Source organism: Bos indicus x Bos taurus, unplaced genomic scaffold (assembly GCF_003369695.1).
Source record: "Bos indicus x Bos taurus breed Angus x Brahman F1 hybrid unplaced genomic scaffold, Bos_hybrid_MaternalHap_v2.0 SuperScaffold_100190, whole genome shotgun sequence".
In the NCBI taxonomy this organism is placed as follows: domain Eukaryota; kingdom Metazoa; phylum Chordata; class Mammalia; order Artiodactyla; family Bovidae; genus Bos; species Bos indicus x Bos taurus.
Window position 1 is genome coordinate 25,206 of NW_020867075.1, and position 9,777 is coordinate 34,982.

Consider the following 9,777-nt stretch of genomic DNA (forward strand, 5'->3'; position numbering starts at 1 on the left):
ATATCTATCTCAAGAAAACTAAAAAAAATTTTCTTAAAAATAAATAAAACTTAATAAGAGAATATACATTTTTGTCCCACATATCCTATGCGGGATACTTAAAAATCATCCTAGTTTTAAGCATGTTAACCATCATTACAAAATTTTAGCTATTAAACCAGGCTTCATATTATAACTTTAGCCCACTGACTAAAAGAATTTTAAAATTTGAGCCCAAACTACTCTTTAAAGTAGGAGTTATGTCTTAGAAAAAGCTGATGTATATATAATATATTTATATATTTTTTAGTCAAGTCTGAATTTTTCTCAGATTTCATTTGCATTTTTGGTTAGAGCCAAGATTCATGGATGAAATGTGATTTACTATTACACCATATGTAGAGTAATACCCCATTTTTTGCCCCCTCGTGTTACAGATTTCTTTCATACAATTTCTCATTGAAAACTGTCTCAAGATATTTGGAGAAGATATCACTTGTCTCTTTGGAGAGACGTCAGTGAGTTCTGATAACAGTGATATCACTGATATTACCGATAACAGTGAGAAGGTTGCAGGTACGTGAATAATGTAACTGGCTTTGATGCCAAAGACAGCAAGGCTGCCAGGGGTCAGTGGGAGATCCTAGAGCCCAAAGCACATTCTAAGGGCAGTAATTTCCATCTGCTCCAAGACATGGGAAGATTCCCACTTGTGAGATCAAAGCAAGGATAAGACTGTTCTGATTTCAAGAAGCAACTAGTACAGCTTTAGGAGACATCACGATTCGTTGAGTTCAGTTCAGTTGCTCAGTCGTGTCCGACTCTTTGTGACCCCAAGGACTACAGTGACCCCAAGTCCTTGGGGTCGAGGACTGCAGTGTGCCAGGCCTCCCTGTCCATCACCAACTCCCAGAGCTTACTCAAACTCACGTCCTTTGAATTGGTGATGCCATCCAACCATCTCATCCTCTCTCGTCCCCTTCTCCTCCTGCCTTCAATCTTTCCCAGCATCAGGGTCTTTTCCAATGAGTCAGTTCTTTACATCAGGTGACCAAAACATTGGAGTTTCAGCTTCAGCATCAGTTAGATTGCTGTATTTGGGGTGGCCTTTCTGTATTCTGGCAGCTTGTGGTTCCTCTTTATTGTGGAGGTTCCTCACTGTGGGTGGGGTTGTATGAGTGGCTTGTCAAGGTTTCCTGTTTAGGGAACCTTGCGTCCCTGTTCTGGTGGGTGGAGCTGGACTTCTCTCCAGAGTGCAGTGAAGTGTCCAGTAGTGAGTTTTGAGATGTCTATGGGTTTGGTGTGAATTTGGGCAGCCTGTATATTGAAGCTCAGGGCTATGTTCCTGCGTTGTTGGAGAATTTGCGTTGTATGTCTTGCTCTGGAACTTGTTGGCTCTTGGGTGGTGCTTGGTTTCAGTGTAGGTATGGAGGCTTTTGGATGAGCTCTTGTCCATTAATGTTCCCTGGAGTCAGGAGTTCTCTGGTGTTCTCAGGTTTTGAACTTAAGCCTCCTGTCTCTGGTTTTCCGTCTTATTCTTAGAGTAGCCTCAAGACTTCTCTATCTGTACAGCATCGATGATAAAACATCTAGGTTAATGATGAAAAGCTTCTCCACAGTGAGGGAACCCAGAGAGGTTCACCAAGTTAGATGGAGAAGAGAATAAGGAGGAGGGAGATAGAGTTGACCAGGAGAAGAAGAGGGGGAATCAAAACGGAAGAGAGCAAGCTAGCCAGTAACCAATTCCCTATGTGCTATCCACAGTTTGGACCCCTCAGAGAGGTTCATGCAGTTACACAGAGAAGAGAAGGAAGAAGGAGACAGAGGTGACCAGGACAAGAAAAGAGGCAATCAAAAGGAGAGAGACAGATCCAGCCAGTAATCAGTTCCCAAAGTGTTCTCCACAGCCTGGAATACACAAAGAGATTCACAGAGTGGGTAGGGAAGAAAAGGGTGAGGGAGGAGATAGAGGCGACCTGGTGGAGAAAAAGGAGAGTCAAAAGGGGGAGAGAGCAATCGAGGCAGTGATCAAACTCCCAAGTAGAAATGGGCAGTGAAGATTGGGTTCTTAAATGTACAAAATTGACAACAAATACCAAAAAGCAAACATTAAAAGTCTACAGTAAAGGTTAGAGACTCCCAAATACAGTATTAAAAAAACAAAGTAACAAAAAATGATAAAATATATATATGAAGTTTGCATTAAAAATAGGGTATTTTTTTGAAAGGTAATAGTAGGTTATAAAAATTAAAATTAAAGAAGCAATAGAGGACATAAAAAAAATTTTTTTTTAATGATAATAGTAAAAATATATCTAGGAATTTCTCTGGAGTGGTTGTGGGCAGTGTGGGGTTAGTTCAGTTTCAGATAGTTCCGTTATCCAGCTTATACTTCTCAAGATCTATAGGCCCCTTCCATTGTAGTCAGTGCTAACTCCAACGTTTTAATCTGTTGCACCTGTCTTTTCCAGAGCGCTTCCCTCTGTTTATTTTAACTTCTTCTGTTTGCTGGTCTTTTCAGTGTCTAATTTCCGCCCTGAGTCATGGGGGCGAAGGTGGTCACTTATTTAGGCCCACTTACTCAGTGGTACTGTGGTGACGGAGGAGCACTGCAAACAAATATCCCTGGCGTGTGCTCACAGTGTCCTGGCCGCACTGGGTTTGCCCCCGCTCACGGTGTGTGTGCTTTCCCAGTTTACACTGCTCAGGCTCAGGTTGCTCTGCCTGCAACTGTCTGAGGTGGGCCCTGGGTTGCGTGTACTTCCCAGGTCTAAGCCGTTCAGGTTCAGGTTCAGGTTCTCAGGTACTCCACAAAGGCACAGGCTCAGTTGGACCTGCGTTTTGTGCCCTTCCCATGTCCGAGCAGCTCAGGCGACCAGGTGCTTAACGAGCACAGTGACCCCCAGGTGTGGTGTGTCTTATACCTCCCCCATCCCAGCCGCTCAATTTGCTGGTTGGCAGCAGGCCTGCCCGTCTCAGGTGGGCCGTGTGTCTCTTCTGGGGAGCTGATCTCTGGCCGCGACCGTCCCAGCGGATGTCAACCGCCCAGTATCCCAACAAGTCTTGGTTAGCAAATGGGAGCCTGCTTGCAGTTTTGTAGAGGATGCCTCTCTGGGGCTGAGATTGCCCCTTTCAGGCTCTGGCTGCCCCCGCCTGCCTCCCTGTCTCTGGTGGGAGATGGGTCAGTGCACAGCCAGCTAGCTCTGCTCTGGTATTCTCTCAGTCCTCTGCTCTGTGAGTGGGCCAGGAAGTGCCTTAGATTAGGGCTTTTCACAGGATAGTTTTTTTTCTCTCTGTCTGGCTATCCCACAATTTGGGTTGCTATCTCACATTAGCTCCCTCAGATTGCCCTCAGGGCACTCAGGCCTGGCCCTTACCCTAAGCAATGCAGCCCGCACCTTCCTGTTCAGGCCCCCCGCTTGCTGGTGGCAATCGTGAGTGTCTGGACTAGTTCCCTGCTGGAAGTTGTTGTTAGGCACGCAATCTGTGGGGTTTCTTTCTTTCTTTCTTTCTTTCTTTCTTTTTCCTCCCCGTTATGTTACCCTCTGAGATTCCAAAACTCCCCACTGACCTGCCAATGAGAGTGTTTCCTAGTGTTGGGAAACTTCTCCTCTTTTAAGACTACCGTCCCAGGACAGATCTCTGTCCCTACCTCATTTGTCTCTCTTTTTCTCTTTTATATTTTGTCCCACCGCCTTTCAAAGACAATGGGCTGCCTTTCTGGGTCCCTGATGTCCTCTGCCAGCATTCAGAAATTGTTTTCTGGAATTTGCTCAGCATTCAATGTTCTTTCGATGAATTTGTGGGGAGAAAGTCGTCTTTCTGTTCTATTTCTCCGCCACCTTAGGACCGCCTCTGAGACGTGAACTCTGGATTCTACCTCCACAGCAAGCTCTCTTTCCATTCTGTTTCAGACCTAGGTTGCAAATGGAACTGGACTGAATGCTTATGTGTCTGTTTGTTTTTAAGTCTTTCCTCTTGCAATCATCCCTGCTACCATTCCAGTATTGTCCCATTGACATTTCTTTCTCTGAATAAAATGTCTTCCTAATTTAGCAAGTACTGGGGCCAGAATAGAATTTCTACTTAAAGTATTTGTATTCTTAGAATTGTTATTCTATACCCACAAAGTTACACAATTTCATTTTTTAACATTCAAACCCTAATTTGAGCATGAGGAAAAACACTAACCTAAATCTTGCCAGGATTGTTTAAGAAAGATGAGGTTGTAAAGTTAACCTGTTTCACAGTCCCTGGCAACCCACTCCAGTATTATGATCCAGGAAGTCCCACGGACAGGAGCCTGACAGGCTATAGTCCATGGGGTCGCAAGAGTTGGACACGACTGAACAACTGAGCACCATACTTTTCGTGGCTATAGTATATAGTCTTATTGGTCACAGAGCCCACAAGAACTCTAACACCAACCAATGTACATTACGAAAGCTCCATCTAGGCCTGAAAATAAAAGCGTAGGCCTTAATGTCTATTTTGCTTTCCATCTATGCTTATAGGCTAGCTGGCCATATAGCTTTGTACCAACTGATAGAGTTTTCTTCCTAAGAGTATTCTTATTAAAGCTGAACAATGAAGGAATACATTTGAAATACATGAATACCTGTGGGTAGTTTAGAAATAAAAGAATCAGGTTAAGAGTAGGGAAACCAGGGTGCATAAAGCAACTCAACCCATATAAACATGTATCTTTTCACGTTTGTACATATTAATTAGGAGAATCTGTTCCTGAATTTAAGAATGCATTTGCTTTCTTCATTATCTCCTTTTAAAATGATGGTAGTGTGACTGTCAGGGCAGGAAGAGCCTAAGGCAAAGTGATGGCATTCCTTCAGGAATGCACACCTTCTGGAGGCTACACAGTCAAATGGAGAATGGGGGTGCGGTCTGCTTAGGGGGAGGCGACTGATGTCTAGGCTGCCTTAGGCCTTCTGAAGGAGGGAAATTACCTTTATTAAGGCTGCTATGTGCCATGTCTTGTGCTGGGTAGTACATTATGTTATGTAGTCCAGTCAGGTGTAAGTAGCATCATTTATGTTACATTTGAGCAAACTGACGCTCAAAGACTTTTAGGTAACTCATCCAATTAAGAGGCAGAATAGGAGCCTTCTGGTTCTCTCACCCAGCACCACAAGTGGTTCACTCACTTGAATGGACATGGTGCGGCACTCACTATGTCTCCGAAAGACAAGTGGATGGGCATTTTAAAAGATTTGGTTAAATTCTTCTGTTTATTTTTCTACAACTGGGCTCCTCTAATTGACTTCTTTAGCTGGTTATTTAAGCAGGTTATTTAAGGAAATATTAAGCAGGTTTATTGAGGAAATATCAGGAAAACATTCATAGCTGGACACGAGACACTTTGAACTCAATTCTTCATTGCTGATCACTCTTTTTTGAAAAACAATCCTTTGACAGGGGCTGTTGGTAGTTAAAATTCATCTTTGGGTTAGCTGAGTAAGGTGTCACACACACAAAAACTGGCCCCCTGTAATCTTACCACATTGTCTGCAATTAATGACTACTTCTCAAGGACCCTGAGGGCAGGAAGTCATCCTTGGAGCTGACTGTGGTGTGTGGCCTCCCAGAGGAGAGGTCGAGAGGCTGACTGATAAGCACTGTCAGGCAGGATATCTCGTGAAAGGCGATTCTTTTCAAGGGAGAAAATTGTGCATGACGGGGTACTCAGAAAGCCAAACAGGTAACTGAACAGAGGACGGAAACTTCCTACAAATGCTGCTTGATTTGAATATTAAATAATGTTGCCTTTCAAATGAGATCTGAACCCAGAATCCACTGATAACACTTAATATTAGGAAACTTGTGTAACTATAGGTTAAGTGTCTCATGCCACAGGGCAAAGGGAATAGAGAGCACTGTCTGGGGAATACTGTCACAGGGAGAATCAACCCTGTGTCTGATCACGCCTCTAGGTTTAACTACTGGTTTGCAGAATATGGGCAAGAAGAACATGGTAACACCACAAGGATGCAATTAGCCTGCTTTAGAATAAGGGGAATGCTATATAACAAATGGTTCAGTTTCTCTCTTTCAGCCTCTGCCATGAACATGCTGCTGAATGTAAATGGTGGAAATCAGGCTAAATAAGCTAAACTACTACTAGTGAAAATCTCTCTTCTACATTAGTTTCAGACAAGAAGACAGTTAGGAAGAGTTCTCTCAAAAACTGGGCCTTTGGCTGTATCTCCAGGACCTGCAAGGAGAACCAACACCCGTCTCTACCACCCACAAAGCCAAAACAGCTCTTTGGAGCTCCTCTTGAGGATGTATGTGATAATGACACCCTGCCCACCCCAATTCTGGTAGGTCTTATTTTGGTTTCTGTAACCTTCCTGAGAAGGGGAGTGCTGAGAGACCAAGTGTTCTCTTCCAAATCTACTCCCAAATGAAGAAGTCTGGCTTTGTCCGATAAGATTCATAACATTACTTCAAAGAATAAGATCTGATTTAGGTACTGCAGAGTCAGAAGGCAAGTACAAGATGAAAAGATACTCTCATCCATTCCGCTGATTTCAACAAAGACCCATCTATACCAGCTCAAACCAGTTAACATGGACCCTGTAAGTTAAGGCAGTTAGAGAAGGCGAGGTTGAGGAAAAGAGTGAGAGCAGTCCTTTACAGATCACCTTTATGAGGTGAGAAGGGGCAGCAGTCAGATTAGTGAGCTGCTGCCCTTACCCAAGAAAAGAGGAAGTATATAGAGGCACGTATGTGGAAAGCTCCAGTCTTAAGGGGACCTGTTCTTCTGCAAGGTTGTTCAGAGTAGTTATCTCTTAAACAGCTGTGGCAAGGAATTGTGGAGATCAGCCAGAGGCTGGGACAGGCTGGGAGCTGGGCAAAATCAACCCAATGTCCATTTTTTCCTTCGGGTGACAGAGTGCTTGTTTTGCATAGAATGGTGGGGAGGTCCTGGAGGCGAGTTTTAACTCCAGGCTATTTTGACCAAGTAGCTTTCCTTCAGACTCTGTGTGTAAGAATCTCTGAGAGTCCACCTCATCCTCTTATGTCTCGTCGTCTCCTCCCTTGAAGTCCACACGAGTCTCAAGTCTCCTTCAGCTGAGTCTACTCCCCCTTATGATGCAAAATGTCTCACAGGGATTTGATTTGCAACTCAAGTGTTTAAGCATAAAGTACGCATCCTCTGGCAAAGATGAATCATTTGCTCCTGACAGAAGGTGTCAAAAGAGAGTCACAGAGTTCGGACTCTGCTATATCAAATTAGTGTATTGAACTGTAAGCATTAACTCTTGTCCACTGTCCACTATCTCTCCAAGCACTACACTAGATGCAGGGAATTTTATGGTATATATGAAGAAATTCATCATACTAGCTACGTGCTAGCTACTACCCCAGACCTTGCGTCTTTCACAGAACATTTAGGGGGTAGCCATGACTATCATCACCCCCACTTCATCAATGAAAACAAAAGAGCCTCACCCAAGTATGTGCTATGCCCAAAGTCACACAGTGGATGACTGGCATAACAGATTCCACATTCCTTGAAAAACCTGGCTCCAATATCTGTTATCTCTCTAACTCTGCAGACAGCAGAGGACATGAAAATACAGGAAAAGGAACTAGAAAGGCTGATGAGACAGGATTGTCATCGGAGAAGGAGGAGAGACGTATTGAGCCTGATTTTGAGGGGAGGGAATACAGGAAACAGGACTGAATGGGGTGGACAGTGCCTGGAAGGGGAAGAAACAAATGGAGCATGCATATGGCAAAAAGATTTCCACACTTAGGGAAGAGCATCTATAATAGGGAATAAAGAGAAAGGAGCGGTGAAGAAGGAGAGGGTGAATCTACAAAGGCCTCAAAGCAGAGACGTTTAACACAGTAAATTCACTGAAACGGAAAATCTGATTACACAAGTGTTTACAATGTTTCAGTGTATGAAAGTCAGATCGATTGTTGGGTCGAAAATATATTTAGAGACACTGAAGAAAAAATTTCAAATTGACTTCGGTGCTGTTCTAGAACTGTACCCTCATATACCACAGCTCTGTCAAAACAGGAGCAAGCTTGTGCTCTGGGCTTCTAGACATGAAATGTCCCACAGTTTTCTTTTCTTTCCTTCCCTATAGGATATGCTCTCCTTTGTCAATCAAAAAGGGTCGTCCACAGAAGGCATCTTCAGAAAATCAGCCAGTATAAAATCATGCAGAGCCCTACAGAAGAAACTAAACTGTGGAGACACAGTGAACTTGAATGAGGAACCAATGCTTGTGATATCGTCGGTCTTAAAGGTAAGGATAGTTTGAGCATCATCCACACACAGTAAATCTGAAGCTATATGACTGGTCTTCATTATGAATGCCCAAGAAACCTAATAGGCATAAGAGAGGAAGGATCTGAAAAGTGAAAAACACTTCACAACGCAAAACTGAAGGAAGGTACCGCAAATGTTATACGCCCCATACATTAGATATTTTCCTTTTTCATTGCACATCTTGACTCCGGAACACTCCATGCAAAAGAATAACAATATACATCAAAAGACCCACCTACACATTGAGTGTTTACCAAAACAAGCTTCCTGCTTTGGATGACTTCCTCATCACCTTCCTAATGAAGGCCAATTTCCAAAATAAAATTCATATGAAGCTTTTGGAAACAGTTAACAGAAGTAACTTCCCAGGTGGCTCAGACAGTAAAGAATCCGCCTTCAATGCAGGAAACCTGGGTTCCATCCCTGGGTTTCCAGGATCCCCTGGAACAGGGGCTGGCATACGACTCCAGTATGGTTGCCTGGAGAATCCCATGGACAGTGGAGTCTGGCAGGCTATAGTCCATGAGGTGGCACAGAATTGGACACGGCTGAAGCAACTTAGCATGGATGCAGGACAGATGTTTACTCACTATGGTAAATTCGTGTGTTTAGTGTGTGTGTTTGTGTGTCTGTGTGTGTTAGTCGCCTCGTAACAGCCGACTCTCTGTGATCCCATTGACTGTAGCCCAGCAGACTCCTCTGTCCATGGAATCCTCCACGCAAGAATACTAGAGTGGGTTGCCATGCCCTTCTCCAGGGGATCTTCCTGCCAGGCATCGAACCTGCATCTCTTGCATCTCCTGCATTGGCAGGCAGGTTTTTTCCCACTAGCACCACCTGGGAAGCCCATTTGTCTTACAATGAATCAAAAAACGCTTAGTGAGGCCACCAAAATCTCTGATCACTGCATCATCCTTGCTTCCCCCGTGTCTCAATGCCTTTTACTTGAAAATTAGTGTAGGGATGATGCCACCAGTTACTCCTCCTTTTTCCTCCTTTTATCTCCCTTACCATCTTTAATGGGCTTTGTTAACACTTGTCAGTTTAGCCCACCACCCAAGGTTACAGTTACATGGTAACCAGTTTTACTACATGCCTAATCTTATAAATCTTATTTTTAAAGGGAGTGCAACAATCAAAATCTGTTTTGAATTTTGCAAAATTCAATAGATTTATACAAAAAATAGACTGAGTTTGAACTGATACAGCTAAATCACAAGTGTGTAGTTAAATTTTTACCAGGGCGATAATACAATAGAAAGAAAAAATTAATCAATCCATCTTGGTAATTGTTAGCAGCTATGAACAAAAATATATTGATGTAGTAATAACTACAGACAGGTTATTAAAATTATCTTAGAAACCAAATAACATATGGGGTTTCCTTGTCCCCTATTAATGTTCGATTGTATGAAAATAGCAACAGTGCAGGTATGATTTAGAGTTGACCCCTACTACACTTGACCCATAATAATACACACTAGGTATGC

At 43.3% G+C, this 9,777-nt stretch overlaps 1 long non-coding RNA gene across 1 annotated transcript; it reads left to right on the forward strand.

The window, feature by feature from the left end:
• Positions 1-302: 302 nt before the first annotated feature.
• LOC113888475 lies at positions 303-8,334 on the forward strand. The gene is made up of 3 exons (XR_003509984.1): positions 303-555; positions 6,142-6,317; positions 8,103-8,334. It is a non-coding gene; the product is annotated as an uncharacterized LOC113888475 (long non-coding RNA).
• Positions 8,335-9,777: the final 1,443 nt, after the last annotated feature.